The 25384-nt window shown below is 32.4% G+C and overlaps 1 long non-coding RNA gene across 1 annotated transcript; it reads left to right on the top strand.

The window, feature by feature from the left end:
- Positions 1–18394: 18394 nt before the first annotated feature.
- Positions 18395–23707, top strand: LOC143406772 (uncharacterized). The gene is made up of 3 exons (XR_013092295.1): positions 18395–18658; positions 23495–23568; positions 23684–23707. It is a non-coding gene; the product is annotated as an uncharacterized LOC143406772 (long non-coding RNA).
- Positions 23708–25384: the final 1677 nt, after the last annotated feature.

Genomic DNA, 25384 nt, shown 5'->3' with positions numbered 1-25384 from the left:
AAATGTTGATATTACCATTAACAAAGAAAGGTAAGTACAGAAAAAAAATTTCACTCCAGAACCAAATACAAAATAACTTGAGATTGTCAACAACTTTCTCCCTTCAGAAATCTGAATAATCAAGAGCTGTTTATTATAAATCTTTTAGTAATCTCACCTAAGCTTTAAAATTACTTAAAAGCCTTCACTGCTGCCTTGTGGTTGTTCTCTATGTTTAGTTGATTTGGAATCACAATTTTTGTTCCTCCTTAAATTACTACACATAAGTATAAAGATCTTTTCTCTAACTTTGAAAATCTTGTCCCAGTGGTTATCAAAATTGAGGATACCAAAAAAAAAAAAAAAAAAAGAGGATACATCAGAATCACTGGGACACTTAATTAAGAGAGATTGCTAGGCACTATGCCCGAAGTTCCTGATTCTGTGGATCTAGGAAAGGACCCAAATTTTTCATTTCTGGCTAATTTTCGGGTGATGCGAATGCTACTAATCAAAGAACCACACATGGAAAAATCACTACCCTATTCCATATATCAAAGTTTATCTAATAATCTGTAGTTCATTTTTTTAAGCCCATATATTTTTCTTTCTGACCCACTAAAGATCACCATGTTAATAAAAAACAAAGGAGAAGAAGAAAAGAAAGAAGGTGGGACTGGAAGAATAGGAAGTTAAGTGGATTCGACAAAGGGAGATGAAGAGAAGGGAAGGGGATAGGAATAGCAAATAGTGAAATGAATCTATCATGACTTACCTATGCACATATATGAATACGCCACAGTGAATCTTCACATCATGTACAGCCACAAGACTAGAATCCTAAATAGCATGAGACATACTCCATGTTTGTATAACTGTGTCAAAATAAACTACTGTCATGTATAACTAAAAAGAACAAATAGAGGGGCTGAGGTTGTGGCTCAGCAATAGAGTGCTTACTCGGCATGTGTGAGACACTGGGTTTGATTCTCAGCCCCACATGTAAATTAGTAAAATAAAGGTCTATTAACAAAAAAAAAAAAAATATTTTCTAAAAAAAGAACAAATAGAAAAGGAAAATACATATGCAAAAAATGTATAAATTATACAAATTAAAAAAAAGAGACCTAATCCTGACTGCTGTTATATCACTTCTTTATCTTTGAAATTAAGATGCTGAACATGGTCTCCAATTTTCTTTCTTTTTATTATCTTGAATATTATCAGCAGAATCTGAAATAACCTTTTTTTCAATGAATTGTGTCCACATTATTATCAACCATTCTTAATTTCCTCTGAAACTAGCTCACTTTTTCATAAAATCTTTTAAATTAATGAGTGGCGGGGGGGGGGGGGTCAATTTTTTTCATCCTGCTCAAGTTGTACTCAAAATCACAACAAATCCACCCATCTTTATTTTAGTTGTATATTGATTTCTTTATTTAGTGACATTTATTGAGTTTTACACTCAGTGCTGAATGAGAAGACGTTCCTTGAGGGAACAAAATAATTATATAATACTATATGATTAGTGTTATGATTATGGTTATGTAGTATATACTATAGACACACAAAGATACCCAATTCCAATATGGAGAAACCTGTAGAATAGTGAGCTGAGTCTTAACATTGATAAGGAATTTTTCAGAAAAGAAAGATAGAAAGAATTTTCGAGGCAGGAATATCATCATATAGCAGTGCATTCGTAAGCACAGGGAATGGAATAAATGGAAGTTGGATTAGAATCATAGGTAGTAATTTGATCAGAAAAGGCCCTTAAGGATTTGTTGGTTTTTTTTTTTTTCCTTAAGGACTGTGAGAAGCTAATAAAATTTTTAAGCAAAGAAGTACAAAATAAGATTGAAAACATTTTAGCCAAAATATAAAGGCTGAGAGCCAAGTTACCAGGCTACTTTAAAATTCAATTTTTTCTTTTTTTAAAAAATATTTATTTAAAAATTAGGTATATATGATAGCAGAATGTATTTTGATCCACTGTATACAATTGCAGCACAACTTTTCATTGTGTACACTATGTAGCATCAGAACATATGTGTAGTCATACGTGTACCTGGGGTAATAATGTCCATCTTGTTCCACCATGTTACCTGCCTTCACACCCCCTCCCATCTCCTTCCTCCCTTTTGCCCAAAGTTAAATTCAGACAATTTGATCCAAAGAGAACAGGATAACAGCTCTGTTAATAAATAGAGAAAATCGAGAGTTATGGAGGCCTTCATTGCCTTGAGAAGTTTCAGTTTAGATCCCATGGGATCCTGTCATAATGAAATTAAAGCAGAAAAGAGATCTTTTCTCCACCTGACAGCAGATTACTAGAATAGGGGCTTATTTGCCTTTCTTTTGTACATTAGGAAGTTGGTAGTTTAGATAATCTTTATAAATTCTGCACAGACTAGAAAACCCACACAGTATCCCCTTTTAAAAAAAAATTACTAAATCAGTGTTTAAATTTTAATCTGGGTTGTGTCTGGGGCTTTTTAAAGTCAACCTAAAATTTCTAGTTGTTTATTAAATGCAAGAATTTTTAAGTATTTTAATTGTATTTTTAAAATTTAGATCATAGAAATGAATGATGAGTTAAGAAGAAACAGGCAAGAAATTGTGAATGGATTGAACCTATTTTTGGAAGAAAGTGGTATGTTTTCACAAGTTAATTTGCTATTATTTCTTTTAAAATGACATTTTTATTTTTAAACATGCTTTTATTTTATTTAGAGACATTGGTATATTACAGCAAGTTTACTTGTAAGACAGAAATACTATAATGACAAATCCATTTTATGTATTTCACTAATAATAATAGGGGGAAAATCCATGTATTTTTACATATAAATCACTAAATATATATAAGAAACTTATTATCTATTTTGAAATTCTTTGCACATTTAAAAATATATTTTCCTCTTAGTTTTCTTGATAATGTAAAAATTTGTTAATACTAAGTATTTCCCCCCATGTGTAGTGATGACCCTTGATCCCAGATGAAAACAAGATTTTCCACCATGCATGGATTTTTAATTATCAGAGATTTCATTGGAGCAATCAAATTTTAGCTATTTTTCCCAGCTACTTTTCCCATGAAAAACAAAATAAAATGTGTAAACTCACTCTGCCTCCAAAGATGGAAGAATACTTCATATATTGTAGATTTCTTTAGATGACAAGTTTGAGTATATTCTGTGTGTACTAGCATGTGGCCTAAGTAATGCATCTCAAACTTTAATGTGCATATGAGTCTGTCTTGGCATGTTCTCATTAAGTTGATCTGATGTAGGGTCTGATATTCTACATTTCAGACAAGCTCCCAGGTGATGCTGATGTTGCTGGTTTGGGAATCACACTTGTTTCGCAAGATTGCACATAATCCTTTGATTAAATGCCAGGTTCTTGAAATAAACATACATTTTAAAAATATATAGATATACACAATACCTTTATTTATTTATTAATATTTTTTAGTTATTGATAGACCTTTATTTATTTTTTATTTATTCATATGCCATGCTGAGAATCAAACCCAGTGCCTCTACCACTGAGCCACAGCCCCATCCCCTTTGATTTATTTTTATGTGGTGCTGAGGATCGAACCCAGTGCTTCACAAGTGCTAGGCAAGCACTCTACCACTGATCTACAACTCCATCCCTACACATGTATTTTAACTGCAAATATATATTGAAAATCAGATAATCAGATTTATGATCTATTTAGGATCTCCATTCTCTTTAGGATCTTCAATCTCAATGTAGTTTGGATTTGCATTTTACTAATTGATAGGGATGTTGAAAATTTTTTATATATTTCTTGGCCATTTGAAGTCTTCTTTTGAGAATATTTAGTTCTTTTGCCTGTTTATTAATTGGATTATTTGTTTTTTATTTGGTTTGGATTGGTGTTCCATTTTTTGAGTTCTTTATATATTCTGGATATTAATCTCCTGTCAGAGGAGTAGGTAGCAAAGATTTTCTCCCATTCTATAGCTCTCTTCCCATTCATTTCCTTTGCTGTATAGACGCTATTTAATTGATTCTATCACACTTACTAATTCTCAACTTTATTTCTTAACCTATAGGAGTCTTGTTAAGGAAGTCAGTGTTAATGCCAATGTTGGAGTGTTGAACTTGTGTTCTAGCAATGCAAAGTTCCTGGTGTAATTCCTAGGTCTTTGATCCACTTTGAGTTGACTTTTGTGCAGGGTGAAACATAGGGATCTAGTTTCATTTTTCTACATATGGATATCTAGTTTTCTCAGCACCCTTTATTTAAAAAGGTATCTTTCCTTCAACATGTTTTTGGTACCTTTGTCAAGTGTCAGATGACTGTATCTATGTGAATTTCTCTGTGTCTTCTATTCTGTTCCAGTTGTCTTCATATCTGTTTTGGTGCCAATACCATGCTGTTACTATAGCTCTTTAGTATAAATTGAGGTCTGTTATTATTAATGCCTTCAAGATCACTATTCTTGCTTAGAATTGTTTTGCCTATTAAGGACTGTTTTCTCTAGTTCTGTGAAGAATGTCATTGTTATTTTGATAGGGATTTTATTGAATCTGTATAACATTTTTAGTAGTATGGGCATTTTGATAATATTAATTCTGCCTAACCAAGAAGAAAAGTTCTTTCCATCTTCTAAGATCTTCAGTTTCTTTCTTCAGCATTCTGTAGTTTTCACTGTAGACATCTTTCACCTCTTTGATTAGATTTATTCCCAAGTATTTTATTTTTAAAGTTATTATGAATGGAGTAGTTTTCTTGATTTCTTTCTCAGCAAATTTATTATTGAAATGTATAGGAAAGTTATTTATTTTTATATATTGATCCCATATTTTGCTACTTTGAATTTATCAGCTCTACAAATCTTCTGGTAGAATATTTTGAGTTCTCTAGGTATAGGATCATGCTTTTATCAAATAGATAGTTTGACTTCTTCATTTTCTGTTTGTATTCACTTAATTTCCTTCTCTTGCATGATTTCTTTGGCTAGAGTTTCAAGAACTATGTTGAATAAGAGTGGTGAGAAAAACATCCTTTTCTTATTTCTGATTTTAGAGAAAGTGCTTTCAGATTTTTCCCATTCAGTGTGATATTGGCTTTGGGTTTGTCACAAACAGCCTTTATATTTGTTGAGCAAGTTCCTTCTATTTCTAGTTTCTTATTTTTAACATGAATGAATATCGAATTTTATCAGTCTTTTTCTGTATCTATTGAGATAATCTTGTGATTCTTGTCCTTAGTTCTATTTATGTGGTGAATTCCATTTATTGATTTGCATATGTTGATCCAAACTTGCATCCCTATGATGGAACCCACTTGATCATGGTGTACTATCTTCTTACTGTGGTTTTTAATATATTTTATTAGGCATTTTTAGTTATTGATTCTTAAACAGTAGTTTCTAAGGGCACTCTCCTTTAAGCTTTACTTTTTTCTTTTTTCCATATTTTTATTGGTGCATTATAATTAGTCATAAGAGTGGGATTCACTGTTACATATCTGTACATGCACACAATATAACAATATAATCTGGTCAATATCATTTCCAAATATGAATGTTACTTCCTTCATAAGGAATGATTTTAGTGTCATTTAAAAAAAATATTCAGATGCTGGGAAGATAGCCCAGTGGTATAACACCTGCCTAGCATGCATGAGGCCTTGAGTTCAATCCCCATTACCACATAAAAAATAAAAACAACAACAATAAAAAAATCATATTTAAAAATATTCATTTACTCAGTATTTACCAAACATCTATCAAAAATACCCTAAGAGATTTCAGACACAGGGCAATTCAAAATTAAGTACAATGTAATCTCTGCCCTTGTGAATATTTTAGTCTATTAAGAGAGAAAAGTTCACAAATAACTATATTCAATTTGATGGTAAGTGAGAGGAATAAAAATGTAGAGGAGGATCTGACTAAATATCAAATCACTTCAGCAAAGGATAGGGCTAGAGATGTAGCTCAGTGATAGAGTGCTTGCCAACAGCCCTGAGTCTGATCCCTGGCACTGCCAACATAATAACAAAAAAACAGTGAAGGATGGTCAACTTTCTGAAGCTGAAAGATTATTGTTGTTTTTAAATTAGAAACTGGAGAAGACATTCTACAGGGAGCAAAAGGATAGAGGGGAGAGAGATGAAGCCTGTTCAGATTACCAGAGCAGCCCAGGTATAACATTCTTTGCATGAGGGAGAAATTCAAGCCAATGTAGAAGGCTTTGCAGTAGTTACATATATAATTCATAAATTAAGGTAATGATCCTAGAAATTGAAAGGAAGAAAACAGTACTAGAGATAGACTCAATAGGGATTTAGTGTCTGCTTAAACATTTTTTGGAGCCATCACAGGCATTACAGGTGACTCAATTTGAATCTTATGTGCATGAATTCTAGTACCAGTGGGGAAGTCTATATTGCATAGAAGGAAAGTGGTAGAAGGGTCTGGGTTCAATAGAAATAATTCTCTAAGAAAATTAACCTATTTGCCATATGCATTTTTCCTTCTTACATTTGGTAATAAACCAAGAATGACTCTAGCTGTTGGTTTTAAAAATAAAAATTAGTGTGACTATTCATGTTTTGTAAAAACAGAATGTATACTTATATACTTACACCTGGAACCTTTGAAAGGTAAGCGAATTTGCAGCAGTTTATGGGTAAATAGAAATGATTTTTTTAATATTTATTTTTTAGTTGTAGTTGGACACAGTACCTTTATTTATTTATTTTTATGTGGTGCTGAGGATCAAACCCAGGGCCTCGCATGTGCTAGGTGAGCACACTACTGCTGAGCCATAACCCCAACCCCTAGAAATTATTTTTTATATCATAATGTATTTATGAATAAATGGGTTAAATACCACTATATATGAAATATTAATATAATTATATGTTGTTATATTACCACATATAGGATATATTATTATTTCTTAAGCATGTTTCTCAGTCCTTTTTTTCTAATGTGAAATTTTTTGGTGACTCTTCTTAAGTTGCATCTTATAGAGTAGATATATATATAGATTTTTTTCTGCTTAACCCACATCTTTTAAGTTCACAGAGCTCACTGAGTTTCAATGATGCTTGAAACTTCTTCATAAATTTTAGCTCTGTTTTTTCTCCTCTCCCTTTCTTTAGGTCTCCTCCAGACCATACCAGACAATTATGTTTTATTTATGAAATCCTCTTTCTACTTTTAGTTTTTATCTTACATTTGTTTCTTCTTCTTCTTCTTGTATATTATTATATATTAGACTATAAATATTTTGTATTGTCATGAGCAACTAATTAAAAAATATTTCATTATTACAATAACATTGTTGGATTATGTTATATATTAGTATAAATATTATTGGAATGCCTCAGATACTACATATAGTAATAACATAATTATATTATAAAATATTTTATACTACTATGCAAAGTATATTACTTTTTTATTTTTTTAAAATTTTAGTTGTCAATGGACCTTGATTTTTATTTATTTATATGTGGTGCTGAGAATTGAACCCAGTGCCTCACACATGCTATGCCAGTGCTCTACTTCTAAGCCATAACTCCAGCCCACTTTATTATTTTTTATGCTTTAAAAAATCTACTTTTCTCAATGTAATATTTTTATAGTGTCTTAAATTGCCTGTAATAACTTCTTATTTATAATGTTAGGAAGGATTTGTGCTTTTCCTATAGTAGTGATTGATATTTTTAAAATGCAAAGACCATACTTAAAAACCACTTCATCAAAAGTATCAATTAAAATTTAGAGAATTTAGAATCAAATGTAAAATATTGTAGAATATTAAATACTAAAATATCCCAGTACTGAATTCTAGTTGATTGAAAGAACAACACTAATCAAAGAATGTCTAAATAAGAAAAAGTGACTCAAATTTTATTTTTGAAATGGATGCACAATAGGTTACAATTAATGAATCAATAAAATGAGATCAAAACCAATAACATAGAAAAAATATTCAAATAAAATTGTAAAGAAAAAATGGAAGAATACATAATGAAAATAATCTGATAAATTGGTAGTTAAATGTGAGGAAAAGAGAAAATAATCTGAGTGGAGAGGAAGAAAGGAAATGAATAGGAAGAAAGGACAAGGCTGGAGGGAACCTGTGTTGTATTTGCCACAAAAGTTCTTTCCTCACTTTCTGCTCTACTCACATTTTACATAGTTTAGATTCTGTACTAGCACTTAACCCTAATGTTTTGGTACTCTTAAAATAACCAGTATCTCCAATTTTTGCCTTAAAACAAAACAAAACATTGAACTACTATACCTTAGCACTGGCATTTACCTTTCATTCAGTCACTGAGCTTGTGACTTCTTACATAAGTTCACTTCTTTTTATCATCTAACAGGACACCTAACCTAGAACACAGTCTATAAATGTCTATATATTTGAATGACAACATTTTGTTTAGCTCTGTTTCCCTTAAATTTTAGTTCCATGCTTTTCCAAGGAAGGTAAGTCATGGGAAATAAGATTCATGGTTCATTTGGGAGCAAATCTTGACTTGAATATAAGACTAAAGATTTTCAACTTTATTTTTTTATTTTATTTATTTTTTTATTCAAAACATTACAAAGATTTCAGAATCACATCGGTTACACATCCACATTTTTACATAATACCATAATAGTAACTGTTGTATTCTGCTACCTTTCCTATCCTCTACTATCCCCCCTCCCCTCCCCTCCCATCTTCTCTCTCTACCCCATCTACTATAATTCATTTCTCTTCTTATTTTTTTCCCATTCCCCTCACAAACTCTTATATGTAATTTTGCATAACAATGAGGGTCTCCTTTCATTTCCAAGCAATTTCCCTTTTCTCTCCCTTTCCCTCCCACTTCATGACTCTGCTTAATGTTAATCTTTTCCTCCTGCTCTTCCTCCCTGCTCTGTTCTTGGTTGCTCTCATTATATCAAAGAAGACATTTGGCATTTGTTTTTTAGGGATTGGATAGCTTCACTTAGCATAATCTGCTCTAGTGCCATCCATTTCCCTGCAAATTCCATGATTTTGTCATTTCTTAGTGCTGCGTAGTACTCCATTGTGTATAAATGCCACATTTTTTTAATCCATTCATCTATTGAGGGGCATCGGGGTTGGTTCCACAGTCTAGCTATTGTGAATTGTGCTGCTATGAACATCGATGTGGCAGTATCCCTGTAGTACGCTCTTTTGAGGTCTTCAGGGAATAGTCCGAGAAGGGCAATAGCTGGGTCAAATGGTGGTTCCATTCCCAGCTTTCCCAGGAATCTCCATACTGCTTTCCATATTGGCCTCACCATTTTGCAGTCCCACATCCTCGCCAGCACTTGTTATTGTTCGACTTCATAATGGCTGCCAATCTTACTGGAGTGAGATGGTATCTTAGGGTGGTTTTGATTTGCATTTCTCTGACTGCTAGAGATGGTGAGCATTTTTTCATGTACTTGTTGATTGATTGTATGTCCTCCTCTGAGAAGTGTCTGTTCAGGTCTTTGGCCCATTTGTTGATTGGGTTATTTGTTTTCTTATTGTTTAATTTTTTGAGTTCTTTGTATACTCTGGATATTAGGGCTCTATCTGAAGTGTGAGGAGTGAAAATTTGTTCCCATGATGTAGGCTCCCTATTTACCTCTCTTATTGTTTCTCTTGCTGAGAAAAAACTTTTTAGTTTAAGTAAGTCCCATTTGTTGATTCTTGTTTTTAACTCTTGTGCTATGGGTGTCCTATTAAGGAATTTGGAGCCTGACCCCACAATATGTAGATCGGAGCCAACCTTTTCATCTATCAGACGCATAGTCTCTGATTTGATATCAAGGTCCTTGATCCATTTTGAGTTAACTTTTGTGCATGGCGAGAGGAGGGGATTCAGTTTCATTTTATTGCATATGGATTTCCAGTTTTCCCAGCACCATTTGTTGAAGATGCTATCCTTCCTCCATTGCATGCTTTTAGCCCCTTTATCGAATATAAGATAGTTGTAATTTTGTGGATTGGTTTCTGTGTCCTCTATTCTATACCATTGGTCCACCCGCCTGTTTTGGTACCAGTACCATGCTGTTTTTGTTACTATTGCTTTGTAGTACAGTTTGAAATCTGGTATCGCTACACCTCCTGATTCACACTTCCTGCTTAGAATTGCTTTTGCTATTCTGGGTCTCTTATTTTTCCATATGAATTTCATGATTGCTTTATCTATTTCTACAAGAAATGCCGTTGGGATTTTGATTGGCATTGCATTGAACCTATAGAGAACTTTTGGTAATATTGCCATTTTGATGATGTTAGTTCTGCCTATCCATGAACAGGGTATATTTTTCCATCTTCTGAGATCTTCTTCTATTTCTCTCTTTAGGGTTCTGTAGTTTTCATTGTATAAATCTTTCACCTCTTTTGTTAGGTTGATTTCCAAGTTTTTTTTTTTTTTTTTTTTGAGGATATTGTGAATGGGGTAGATGTCCTCATTTCCAGTTCAGAAGATTTGTCGCTGATATACAGGAATGCCTTTGATTTATTCGTGTTGATTTTATATCCAGCCACTTTGCTGAATTCATTTATTAGCTCTAGTAGTTTCTTTGTAGACCCTTTTGTGTCTTCTAGGTATAGGATCATATCATCCACAAACAGTGATAATTTAAGTTCTTCTTTTCCTATTTTTATGCCTTTAATTTCTTTCGTCTGTCTAATTGCTCTGGCCAGTGTTTCGAGAACTATATTGAATAGAAGTGGTGAGAGAGGGCATCCCTGTCTTGTTCCAGATTTTAGAGGGAATGCCTTCAGTTTTTTTCCATTTAGAATGATGCTAGCCTGAGGCTTAGCATATATAGCTTTTGTAATTTTGAGGTAAGTTCCTGTTATCCCTAGTTTTTCTAATGTTTTGAATATAAAGGGATGCTGTACTTTGTCGAATGCTTTTTCTGCGTCCACTGAGATGATCATATGGTTCTTATCTTTAAGTCTATTGATGTGGTGAATAACGTTTATTGATTTCCGTATATTGAACCAGCCTTGCATCCCAGGGATGAATCCTACTTGATCATGGTGCACAATCTTTTTTATATGTTTTTGTATACGATTTGCCAGAATTTTATTGAGGATTTTTGCATCTAAATTCATTAGGGATATTGGTCTGTAGTTTTCTTTCTTTGAGGTGTCCTTCTCTGGTTTGGGAATCAGGGTGATATTGGCCTCATAGAATGAATTTGGGAGTTCTCCCTCTTTTTCTATCTCCTGAAATAGATTATGGAGTATTGGTATTAGTTCCTCTTTAAATGTTTTGTAAAACTCTGCTATATATCCATCCGGTCCTGGGCTTTTCTTGGTTGGCAGTCTTTTGATGGCTTCTTCTATTTCCTCCCTTGATATTGATCTGTTTAGGTTGTTTATATCTTCCTGATTCAATCTGGGTAGTTCATATGTCTCAAGGAATTTATCTATGCCTTCACTATCTTCTATTTTATTAGAGTATAGGGTTTCAAAATAATTTCTAATTATCGTCTGTATTTCTGAAGTGTCTGTTGTGATGTTGCCTTTTTCATCCCGTAAGCTAGTAATTTGGGTTCTCTCTCTTCTTCTCTTTGTTAGTGTGGCTAGTGGTCTATCAATCTTATTTAATTTTTCAAAGAACCAACTTTTAGTTTTGTCAATTTTTTCGATTGTTTCTTTTGTTTCGATTTCATTGATTTCTGCTCTAATTTTAATTATTTCTTGCCTTCTACTGTATTTGCTGCTGATTTGTTCTTCTTTTTCTAAGGCTTTGAGGTGTAGTATGAGGTCATTTATTTGTTGGCTTTTCCTTCTTTTAAGGAATGAACTCCATGAAATGAATTTTCCTCTTAGTACTGCTTTCATCGTGTCCCAAAGATTTCGATATGTTGTTTCTGAGTTTTCGTTTACCTCTAAGAATTTTTTAATTTCCTCTTTGATGTCTTCTGTAACCCTTTGTTCATTCAGTAGCATATTGTTTAATCTCCATGTGATGTAGGGTTTTTCCTTTCTCATTTTATTATTGATTTCCAATTTCATTCCATTATGATCAGATAAAATGCATGGTAGTATCTCAACTCCTTTGTAATTGCTAAGCTTTGCCCTGTGACATAATATATGGTCTATTTTTGAGAAGAATCCATGTGCTGCTGAGAAGAAAGTGTATCCGCTTGATGTTGGGTGGTATATTCTGTATATATCAATTAAGTCTAAGTTATTTATTGTATTATTGAGCTCTATGGTTTCTTTATTCAATTTTTGTTTGGAAGATCTGTCCATTGGTGAGAGAGGTGTATTAAAATCTCCCATGATTATTGTGTTGTGGTCTATTAGACTCTTGAACTTGAGAAGAGTTTGTTTGATGAACGTAGCTGCACCATTGTTTGGGGCATATATATTAATGATCGTCAAGTCTTGTTGGTGTATGGTTCCCTTGAGCAGTATGTATTGTCCTTGTTTATCCCTTTTGATTAACTTTGGCTTGAAGTCTATTTTATTTGATACAAGTATGGACACCCCTGCTTGCTTCCGGGGTCCGTATGAGTGATATGATTTTTCCCAACCTTTCACCTTCAGTCTGTGTATGTCTTTTCCTATCAGATGAGTCTCCTGTAGGCAGCAAATTGTTGGATCTTTTTTTTTTAATCCATTCTACTAGCCTATGTCTTTTGATTGGTGCATTTAAGCCATTAACATTTAGGGTTACTATTGAGATATGGTTTGTATTTCCAGCCATATTTGGTTATGTATGATACTTAACATGATTAGTTTTTCCTCTATGCTTAGTTTTTCCTTTATTGTACTACCTCCCGTTGTTGGATTTCATTGTTATTTTTCATTTCCTCTTCCTGTAATGTTTTGCCAAGGATGTTTTGAAGAGCTGGTTTTCTAGCTGCAAATTCTTTTAACTTTTGCTTATCGTGGAAGATTTTTATTTCATCTTCAATCCTGAAGCTTAATTTCGCTGGATACATGATTCTTGGTTGGAACCCTTTTTCTTTCAGCGTTTGAAATATGTTGTTCCAGGATCTTCTAGCTTTCAGAGTCTGTGTTGAAAGATCAGCAGTTATCCTGATTGGTTTACCCTTAAATGTAATCTGCTTCCTCTCTCTTGTGGCTTTTAAGATTCTCTCCTTATTCTGTATGTTGGGCATCTTCATTATTATATGTCTTGGTGTGGATCTCTTATGATTTTGTATATTCGGTGTCCTGTAGGCTTCTAGTATTTGGATTTCTTTTTCATTCTTTAAGTCTGGGAAGTTTTCTAGTATTATTTCATTGAATAGATTACTCATTCCCTTGGTTTGGACCTCTGTACCCTCTTGTATCCCAATAACTCTTAGGTTTGGTTTCTTGATGTTATCCCATAATTCTTGGATGTTCTGCTCATGATTTCTTAACATTCTCGCTGAGCTGTCTATATTCTTTTCAAGTTGAAAAACTTTGTCTTCGTTGTCTGAAGTTCTATCTTCCAAGTGTTCTACTCTGCTGGTAATACTCTCATTTGAGTTTTTAATTTGGTTTATTGTTTCCTGCATTTCCAGGATTTCTGTTTGTTTGTTTTTTATATCCTCTATCTCCCTATAGAGTTGATCTTTTGCTTCTTGGATTTGTTTATGTAATTCATTGTCCAAGTGATTTTTCATTGTCTGAATTTGATGAATAATGTCTTCCTTGAGACTCCAGATCATCTGAAGCATGTATATCCTGAACTCTTTGTCTGACATTCCATCAGCTGCAGATATTACCTCATCTAATGTTGAATTGACCTGTATTGTTTGTGGTCCTTTCTTTCCTTGTCTTTTCATACTGCTCATGATTCTTTCTAGCTTTGTGAAACTGTTGAGCTAATGTTTTTCCCCTTATATATTTGTATTGTTCTTGAATAGCTCCAATATCCCTCTTTTTCGGAGAAAGACAATGTTAACAGATCCCAATATCAACAGTACATTATCTAAGGACAAGTTTTCATTATTAATACATTTATAGTTAGATTCTAAGACTATAGATGTTGGATTTAATTATTACTTAAGAATATATTCCTTAGTTTCATAAAAGGCGTACCATATCTGGTGGCATATAGAAAACTTAATTTCAGACGAAGGATGTTATACTTAAAGAGAAAGGAGTGAGGGAATGAGGTTAAACTAACTTAGCACCTTTGGAGAACTCTAACCACTCGACTGGTAATTTATGGAAGAATGTATAGACTCAACCTCCTATTTAGATAGTTACCCTATGTATAGATAGCAAAAGTTAGGAGATTGAAAGTGGTATAGAGAGAATATGAATTAAAAAAAAAAGAAAAGAAAAGAAATAACAAGGAAGAAAAGAGAAATAAGAGAAGGGAAAGGGAAGTAAGCTAGAAATACAGAAAAAAAATGGGGGGGAGGTGGGGTATATGCAATTCCTCTATATTATATTACTTTGGTAATTCAGTTGTTCATGCTCAGTTCTTGGTTTCACATATGCTGAAGTTGTGGAAGAGAGAGAAGAAAAGAGAAAGAGAGGAAAAAAAAAAAGTCTCTCAGAACACTGTTTTCCTTGCTTCCAGTAGGTGGCGTTGTCTATTCCTAGTTTGAGCCTCTGTATTCAGGGTGGTGGGTATAGCCAGTGTGAAGGGAAATGAGCTTCCACCTGTATCTTCCCTACTCTAGTCTCTGAGGTAGAAACCAGGTGCCTCTACAGTTGTTGTTTTGTGTTGATAGCTACAATCCCCAAAAGCTTGTGGGAAATATTTTGAGTTATCGCAGCTAAGGGTGGGGGAGTTGGAAACCGGGTACCTGGATCAGCTGCAACTGTGCTGGTAGCCACACCCACTTTGATGGGTTTTAAGGGTTGATGGGCTTCCTGGAGACTAGTGCTCTGGGCGGGACCGGACTTCCTCCTCCGGTCTGGCTGAGCGGCTGGCGCCTTCCTGCTCCGGTCTGGCTGGGCGGCTGTCGCGGCTTCCTGCTCCGGTCTGGCTCAGATTCTCAACTTTAGTAAGAACAGATTAAAGGGTTTTTTAAAATAGGAAGATAATGTAGTCAAAGTATACATAAAGTGTACATTAGCAATATTAGTTTAAAATCATGTTTAAAATGAGTTGAAATGAATAGGAATGGAGGTGAGAAGTCAGTTTAAAAAATCATACCACTAAAATTCCATTTATGCTATGTCTAACTCTTTTAATCATCTAACATTTATCATATTGTTTCAACACAGAAGAAGAAGAAGTTTCTTTAGAAGAACTTGAAGAAGAATTTGACATTCTTGAGGTATCAAAATATATTATTTCTGCCCATCACCCCCACCATTGTCTGGTTCTTATATTTGCAAGTAAAATGTGTTAATACCTTTATAAGGAGAACAAAGATAGTATTCAACAAGAATGTTGAGTTTATGAAATTCATGAAAAAAAAAGATGCTCTAAATTTATCTAAACTTATCTTGGCTTTCAGAACAGCAAATATTCTGATATTTGTCTGGAAGAAAAATGTATGTTTTTTATTCTTCTTTGTGTTGTGGCTTTCTTTTTTTTTTTTTAAAGAATTTCAATATTTATTTTTCAGTTTTTGGCGTACACAACATCTTTGTTTGTATGTGGTGCTGAGGACCGAACCTGGACCGCACGCATGCCAGGCGAGCGCGCTACCGCTTGAGCCACATCCCCAGCCCCTTTTCTGGGTTTCTTGTAGTTATTGTTGTCCCTTTGTTTTCTCCTGCATTACAAATGGACCTAAGTATTTCCAGAAACTAGGAGCTAAAGGAGAAGGAATCAGATAGGAATGATTTCTATCAATGCAAATGGTAGCTAGATAAATTTTCTCTTAAAAGGGAAAACTATGATGTGAGTAACTGAGATATCTGAATTATTAAAGAAATTAATTGCCCTAAATTAACTTTTATTTGATTGATTTTTAAGCAATTTTGGGATATATTTTTGCTATTTGGAGAAAACTACCTAGTCTGATCCTAACATTATATTTTTGTTTCTCATAAAGGAGGAAGAAACAGAAACTATAAGTGAAGATGGTAGTTCAAAAGAAGCACATGATAAGTCAGTGAAATATACAAATTTATTTTAAATTTACAACTTTTATTAAAATATAAGGCATATATATTCTAGATTTCAGAAGCAACAGTATAGTGTGATTTGAGACTGTGAGCATTGGAGCTGGCCAATTTCAAGATTCATTTTCAGTTCTATCCATACCAGCTATGTTACTGTAGACTATTTAACTTCTTTGTGTTCCTGTGTTATATAGGAATAATACCTATTTTGCAGAGGTTGTAAAGAGTGAGATGAAATGTAATTCAAGTAGTACTATGCCTAGGTCATAATCACATCGTTTATCTCTTTTTACCTATTTCTTTTGTTTTTTTCCCAAAAGTTTTCAACTATTTCTTAAGGAAATTTTATAATTTAAAAGTAAAGCATCGTTTTGAATGTACGGTCTATCACTGTATACATGAGTATAATTTATTTATCATTTTAATATGTTAGTCATCATGATAGTGTCTTAGACTCATATAGCATACTAATGATTAGATAACTGACCAGAATTTGATACTGTTACAGTTCACTTTCTATTAAGCTAATAGAAGAAAACCATATGTGTTAAAAAATGCTGTATTAGCCATCTTATGTAGTTCACTTTGGAATACGGATATTTTAATCTAATTATTTACAACTCTTCAAAGACGTTTTAAAGGTCTATCTCATGTAATTCTAGACATTTGTTGAATTTCTCTATCCCTTTCTTCTCAAATTTCTCTCTTACATGTCCATTCTGGAAACAAATTCATCAACTTTATGTGACACAGATTATCTTTTTATAGAAGATCTGAAAACTTTCACTGTATGTTTACAAGGGGTGATATTTTTCTTTATTTCCTGCAACAAACAATTAATAAAAGCCCTTATTCCAGTGTCTCCTCGCTTTGAATAAACAAAAAGTCTTTAGTTCAGCAAAATGCTTTGAATAGGTAATGGTGTTGAAGAATTTGAAAGTTATTTGTACCCAAGACATTTTACCAAATCCTCTTTAAAACTCAGAATTGAATGAAATAAAATAATTGAGGGTAGGAACATTAATGCTCTTGGATGATTCAGGTTGATACGATAGCTAACATTCTTTGAAAATTTGCTATTTGCCAAATATGGTTCTAAGCCTTTTAGATATAACTCACCAATAGAGCAAGATATTACCTGAATTATAAGTGCAGCATATAGGTAATTTGAAATGAAAGTGAGAGCTGCTGCTTTAAAAAGAAATACAATGCCCCACAGACATTTTCCCCAAAATTTTCATCTTTCTCTTATGGACATACATTGTGCCCACATGCTTCTCTCCTCACGTGTTCCTTCAGTGTGGGTGTGCATGCTTTTAGTTTGAATGTACCTGTATACATATGATCACTCTTGCCCAAATCAAGAACATTAAAGCCATTTTAACATCACCCTGATTATCTTGTCAGTTCTATTCCTCAAAAACTCCTGAGTCTCCCTCTTTACTTCCCTCCTTCAAGCTCTAATTACTTCTGGCCTCAACCATTTAAAAAGTTGTCTAACTTAGTTTCTTTTCTTCTATTTCTACCTGCTTCCTGTCCATAACCCATATTGCTATCAAGAAACCTATGAAATGCAAATCTAATCAAATTACTGTCCTACATTGATGTAGTTAAATATCTTAGCATGATATATCATGTATTTTATAGTCTGACTTCTAGGTATCTTTTCATCCTCATTTTCAAGAATTGTTTCCTCTTATACATGAACTTTGCTTGCAGTTTTTAAAAACAAACCTTATTCTTTCCTGATTCTGTATATATCTCTTTTTAGGATATCTGTCTCCACTTTTCCCCTTCCTAATTCTTCTTATTCTATGCCACCACAGTCCATGGCTGACCAGTAAACTTTTACTTATATATAAGAATTATTATTAATTCTTGAGAATTCTTTTTGATTTCCCTGAGCAAATTGAGCACTCCTTCCTTCCTTGGTGTGTTTTCAAAATATCTCATACAATATTTTATTATCCATACTACATATCTTCACATTATACACTTTTTTATATATAATTCCACTCTGTATGTATACTTCTTTTTTCCTACATGATCACACTTGTTTCTACTACATAAAAATACATAGATTTATGAATGTGTAATATTTTTACATATAATATAATATATAAATAAACTATGTGTTTGTCTTTCCCACTAGATGTTGATGCCTCGAAGGGCAAGGCTATCTTTTGATTATATTTTTATATCCCTTACCACCTCCTGGTATGTTTGAGTCATGAAATAAAATTTTGCTCATTCATTCAACGTATATTTTTTAGGGCTTGCTCTTTTGTACTAGGAGCTGTTTTAGATCCTGGAAAAATAAAGAGTACAAATCATGTCAAGGTCATGGCCTTTATAGACTATATATTCTGGGTTTAGTGGTTATATTAATTAATTAACATAAACCTCCTAAGCACACTCTTGATATATAGAAAATATGTAATGAAGCAGTCTGTTTTCTGTGGGATCATTTGCTTATGTTTCTCAAAATATTAATCTCAATTATCATTCTAAACAATTATCTGAACTGATGCTGTTGTTGTATTTTCTTTTTTGTAGCATAAGAACACCTCAAAAAGTATCCCTCAGGAGTATCTCATCAATGACAGATGAAGAGGTTAGGATTAAATTAATTCATTTGTCGATTTTTATGGATTAAATGACCAAAAAGTAAAATATTATTAATTTCTATAAAATAGTTCTTTAATAATTTGTCATGACATTTTTCTTAAGTCTCTAAATCTCTTCTATACATTCATATTTGTATGTGTATTCCTAAGTATTATGTGATGTGTTATAATCTGGGAATAGCCTCAAGCTATAAATATAGTTAAGAGTAGTATTATATACAACTGATTGGTAGCACCTTCTGGAAGCTGCTAGAAATTTGACTATTTCAAATATACAGAAGTTAACAAACATAGCTATATTTTTTTTAGATCCAAGGATTGAAAGTACAGTCTGTAGCCCAACAGTATTAGCACTACCTCCCCCTTGCCTCCAACTCTGTTGAATCATAATCTGAATTTTTACAAAATCCCATAGTTATTTACAACTTTACTGTAAATATTTTTTTTTAAGAATTAAAGACATATACAGCTAAGCCTGTCCCTTCACCATTCTATTCGACCTCACTCCCTCTGTCTAATCCTGAGGTGCTAGTTGTCCTAAGATAGATATATATCCTTCCTATCTGTATTTTTATCATATAAGTTTGTATCCCTAAATACACACACACACACACACACACACACACACACAAAAGCTGTTTTTAAACTTTATGTAAATATATAAGTATAGAGTTTTTCTATGACTGTTTTCACTGAGCAGTATTTTTGAGGTATATCTATTTTTGATATCTTAATCAAGAAATCCTTACCTTTGTGTTACCAAGAATTTTCTCTTTTATTTTCTTTTAATATATTTACTACTTTCTTTTTTCATATTTTTCAGAGACCCTAGACAATGGAGATGAATTGATTCAGGCTATTACAATAGGAATTATGTTCATTAAGAGAATCATCTCAAGTTATAGATGGAATTTTGTAAAGGCAGGTGAACTAACGAGTCACTCATTGAGAAAGGGTGGAAATATGTCACATATAGGAATGTGTGTAAGCAAGGTTGCTCTTTGTAGTCCGTCAGACATAAAAGGGATCTTTATAGCTGTCACTGATTTTCAGGGAACACAGAGTTCAGATAAAATTCAACATGATCACATTTAAGAATTAACTAATCTGTTTTTATTTTGTGTATGGTATCTGATAAATACTTCTTTTTTATTATTACATGGATATAGTCAATTTTCAGTTATCCTACTGATATTGTTACAGAGGTCATCTTTATTCCACTAATTTCTGGATTCTCTATTTTATTGAAGTGGTCTGTTTGCCTAACCAAGAGTTACAACAATGTTTTTAATTATTTCAGTTTTATAAAATAAGTCTGTTTTAAATTTAAACTGGAAAAAGCATCCAGTTGCTGAGTATGTATGCACAAATATATCTTCAATAGATCAAGCTTCTTAATTGTGGTGTTAATACAAGAAGCATATATGAATTTTTTTGTTTGTTGCTTTGTTCTGCTACTTATTTAATACAGAGGAAGGTAGAAAATCTTAGAACTATGACTATATTTTTTTTTCTTGTGGCTCTGTTAAGTTGCTATATTTTGATGCTATGTTATTAGATGCATACAAATTTAGAATTCTTGTAACTTGATTAAAGCCCCATGTAATAACCTTCTTTAAAGTTTTAAATAAATTTTATCTTTAAATCTATTTCATTTGATGTAACTATAGCTATATCAACTTTCCATTTTGTTAATATTTGTCGGACATTTCCATCTTTTTTCTTTCAGCCAATTCTGTATCCTCATGCTGAATTTTTACTGCTAAGTCTTATAATAATTAGAAAATGTTCTTAATATTTGTAGTAATTATTGATTTGTTTACTATTTTCTATCTTATTTGTGTGTTTTCTGTTAGTCTCTCTGTCTCTGCCTCTCTATGTCTGTTTTTTTTTTCTTTTGACATATTTCTTTTCCTTGTTCCAATGGGAGATGTTTTCCTCTTGGTTATCTACTAATTTGAAAGTTAATTCTGTATTTTGAGGGGATTTTTTCCCCCAAAGTTTATTTTAATGCTTCATGTATGTTTCTTAAGCCATTTTTTATTCTGGGCTAACCTCAGTGACTCAGTTTTTATAGATTAATGATAATTGTTATAACATTCAGCAATTTATAAAATATTTTCATATATATTATATATATATAAACTAGCTTAATTCTGTCTTATATTTACTGTCATGGATTTCTTCCCTTCACATGCCTTTCTTGGAAAATTAATTCATATTTCTTTTTTTTCCTCTAAAGTTAGTTTTTTAAAAATTTGTTCTAATTAGTTATACATGACAGTACAATGCATTTTGACCCATCATAATTAAATGGAGTATAACTTCTCATTCTTCTGGTTGTACATAATGTAGAATCACACTAGTCATGTAATTACATATGTACATAGGGTAATAATGTCTGATTCATTCTACTATCCTTCCTACCCCCACACCCTTCCCTGCACTTCACTCCCCTCTGCCTAATGCAAAGTACCACTGTTTTTCCCTGGCCACCCTCCCCATTGTGAATTAGCATCTGCAGATCAGAGAAAACATTTGGCCTTTTGGTTTTTGGGGGTTGGCTCATTTCCCTTAGCATGATATTCCCAGCTCCATCCATTTACTGGTGAATGCCATAATTTCATTCTTCTTTTTTTTTTTTTTTTTTGAAAATGATATTAGTGGTTTATTTATTTATTTTTTATTTTTTATTTTTTTTATTGGTTGTTCAAAACATTACAAAGCTCTTGACATATCATATTTCATACATTAGATTCAAGTGGGTTATGAACTCCCATTTTTACCCCAAATACAGATTGCAGAATCACATCGGTTACACATCCACAATTTTACATAATGCCTTATTAGTAACTGTTGTATTTTGCTGCCTTTCCTATCCTCTACTATCCCCCCTCCCCTCCCCTCCCATCTTCTCTCTCTACTCTATCTACTGTAATTCATTTCTCTCCTTGTTTATTTTCCCATTTCCCTCACAACCTCTTATATGTAATTTTGTATAGCAATGAGGGTCTACCTCCATTTCCATGCAATTTCCCTTTTCTCTCCCTTTCCCTCCCACCTCATGTCTCTGTTTAATGTTAATCTTTTCTTCCTGCTAATCCACAAAGTTACAACTATCTTATATTTGATAAAGGGGCTAAAAGCATGCAATGGAGGAAGGATAGCATCTTCAACAAATGGTGTTGGGAAAACTGGAAATCCATATGCAACAAAATGAAACTGAATCCCCTCCTCTCGCCATGCACAAAAGTTAATTCAAAATGGATCAAGGAGCTTGATATCAAATCAGAGACTCTGCGTCTGATAGAAGAAAAAGTTGGCTCCGATCTACATATTGTGGGGTGGGGCTGTTTGTTATATATACCACATTTTCTTTATCCATTCATCTGTTGAACAGCACCTAAGTTGGTTCCATAGTTTTGCTATTGTGAATTGAGCTACTGTAAACATTGATGTGGCTGTGTCACTGTAGTATGCTGATTTTAAGTCCTTTGGACATAAACTGAGAGTGGGAGAACTGGGTCAGATGGAGGTTCCATTCCAAGTTTTCTGAGGAATCTCCATACTGCTTTCCAAAATGGTTGTACCAATTTGCAGTCCCACCAGCAATATATGAATATAACCTTTCCCTGACATTTTTGCCAACATTTGTTATTTGTATTCTTGATAATTGCCATTCTGACTGGAATAAGATGAAATCTTACAGTAGTTTTGATTTGCATTTCTCTTATTACTAGAGTTGTTTTTTAAGCCACCACATTATTATTTCCATTGAGATAGTTGGTTTCTGTATAGCCAGAAAAGTTTTTTCAGCCTTCATGCTTTCTTGCTTTTTTTGTTTTGTTTTGTTTTGGGTACTGAGTATTGAACCCAGGGATGCTTTAACACTGAGCTATATCCCCAGCCTTTTTATTTTTTATTTTGATATAAGGCTTCACTGAGTTGCTTAGGGCCTCACTGAATTACAAAAGTTGATCTTGAACTTGCAATCCTCCTACTTCAGCTTCCCCAGTTGCTGGGATTACAGGTGTGCCCCGCTGTGCCCAGCCATGCTTTCTTGATTCGTGGTTTCTTTTAGGTTATTTGACAATGAATTTAAGACTATTTTTGCATGATTTTGAAATCTTGAAATAATTTTTGAAATATACTGTGACAGACACAATTGTGTATGAGGGTGTGTATGTGTATGCATGTTTGTTTATTTGTCCTTTCTATCCTGATTATATCAATGAGGAGTCTTCTGTGTTGTTGTTGTTTTTTCTTGATATACAATTCCTTTGGCTATCACCCTCTTTATCTCTCCTTTGTAACCTGTTATACTAAAAGCATTATCTATATTTTTCTCTACTTTTAACTTTCCGTTTTTTTTTAGATCAAATTATAAATTGTACAGTGTTGCTATTTTAGAAAAGATAGAACTATTGAAAACCAAAAACAGGAAGAAAAGAAAAAAAAAAACAACATCTAAATTCCTACCCAGGACAATTTCTATCCTTTCAGATTTTTTTTCTGTGTACCTACACAGTGTTTGTGAAAATTAGCTTAGTATTAAACATGTTCACCTGTGTCTTGTTTTTCTGTTTTATCAATTATTAATTCATTTTCATGTCAGTAATTACAGATTTGAATCATCATGTTAACTATAGCATAGTATTTCATTATGTGGAAGTTAAACAGCATTGAATTATTACAGTTTAGTCTGTTTCCAGTTTTTTTTTTTTTTTTTTTTTTTTTTTAGTTTGGGGTTTGTTTTTTTTGTTTTGTTTATTCTTACAGTCTTTTAAGCTTATAAAATAATTTACTTATTCATATATTTTCAGAGACTTAATATGAGAATTAAGAAATTTGGTATAATTACAAATGAAGAATTCAGAAAATCATCAGGAACTTCTTGGTAATTCCTGCATTTCTAATTGAAATTCCTTTTAAAATTTTAAATGCACAATTCGAAATATTTTCTTAGTCATAAGTTTCTCATAGAGCTTTTCTTTTTTATTTTTTCTTTCAAGCATTGGATTCAATATGTCAACTGGTATGTACTATCATTATTCTAAGTATTACATAAGTTCTGTTAAACATGCATAGGACACAAATACCATCAATAAGTATGAAGTCTCAGAAATTATCATTCTTTGGTCACTCCATGTATAGAATTTTAAACAAAAACCCACACTTCAGTGTTCACTTGCCTCTTTTGATTTTTCATTACTTAAATTTTTTTGTTTGTTCCCAAGAGGGGAGGATGAAAATAAGGAAGCATATCTATTTTGTTGCAGAATGTGGCAGCATATGTTCCTTTCCTTTTAAGCAGTTTAAATAAAAATTACCCTTTATTAATAATCTCTTAAAAAGGTGATGAGAAAAGCTAAAGAGAAATAAACTATTTATTAGGAAGAAAAGAAATAATATGGATTAATAAGATATATATTAGGTAATATTTCAAAATATTTTTGTATTATCAAATTTAGAAAAAATCAGAATTGCAAACTAGAGAAATCATGGAACAGCAAAGAGTAAAATTTGTGTAAGATAGCTACATACCTCACATAACTATACATTTTTCTAAACAATTTTTGGAAAGATATAAAGACTTTACAAAATGTTATTAGGTTTAATTTTAATTATAGTATAAGATTATAGACTGATAAAATTTCTCTAAAATAATAAAACATTGTGAAAGTTTAATTGCATGCATTTAACTTATATTAAAAACACACTTGGGAATTAATTTCCTAACCACTATTCTTAGATAACTCAATTGTTTTTAAAATATTGCACAATAATGTATATTCATAATGATGATTCTTAGGACAAGAAGAGTTCACAAAAGATTATGTATTTATCAATATAGTTTATGTTAAACACATGTTTTAGTTCTTGTAAAATAAATAATTAACATTGTCATCAGCATTAGGACCAAAAGCCCACAAAATTAAATATAAAAAAAATTGGAATATTAAGAAAATTCAAACTGTTAGAGCATCTGTATTGGAAATGGAGATGGTACATTGCCTGTGGAACATACTTTAGATGATAAGGTTGCAAGATTATATGTATGATTAAGAAAGGAAAGTTAGCATTTTATAGTTACTCTTTATATATAAAATTTTGAATTTATAAGTATTAAGTGGAAGTGATTAAAAAGTTATTCAAATTTTTCTTTTTGATACAAGTACTTTTTCAGCAACATTTTATAGCTTAAAATATGTTTGATTACACATATTTATTATTGATTAGTGTGTATATCAGGAAATAGAATGAATAAAGTCAGTAGTCATGCTTCCTCTTTTATATAGTACTTGGTTCCTCATAAATTGCCATTATATACTTTTTTCATGGAAACACTGTGGATCAATACTATATTTTACAGGTGAAAGAAACAGTGTTAAAGGAACTAACCCAAAGGTAATCCCCTAGTAAAATCTCTTTGTCCTCATTTTAGTTTTCTTCCTTTCATTCTAGCATTCTGTGTAGTGGATTATAGAATTATGGATCCATTTATACTTTGTTCTAAAGATAAGCTACTTATTTCTTGGGGTGTTTTTGTTTTTTGTGGTGCTAGGATCAACCCCAGGGCCTTGTAAAGGCTAAGCACTTGCTCTACCATTCAACTACTCTTGGCTCTCATTTATTTCATTCTTCTCTAAATAGAGCACAGCCCAAGAAAAGGTTATCTTATGGATTTCTTAATGTAAAATACTATCATCATC

The sequence above is a fragment of the Callospermophilus lateralis genome, chromosome 9 (assembly GCF_048772815.1).
Source record: "Callospermophilus lateralis isolate mCalLat2 chromosome 9, mCalLat2.hap1, whole genome shotgun sequence".
In the NCBI taxonomy this organism is placed as follows: domain Eukaryota; kingdom Metazoa; phylum Chordata; class Mammalia; order Rodentia; family Sciuridae; genus Callospermophilus; species Callospermophilus lateralis.
Note: the sequence above shows the minus strand (reverse complement) of the source record. Positions and strands in the feature narration are given on the sequence as shown.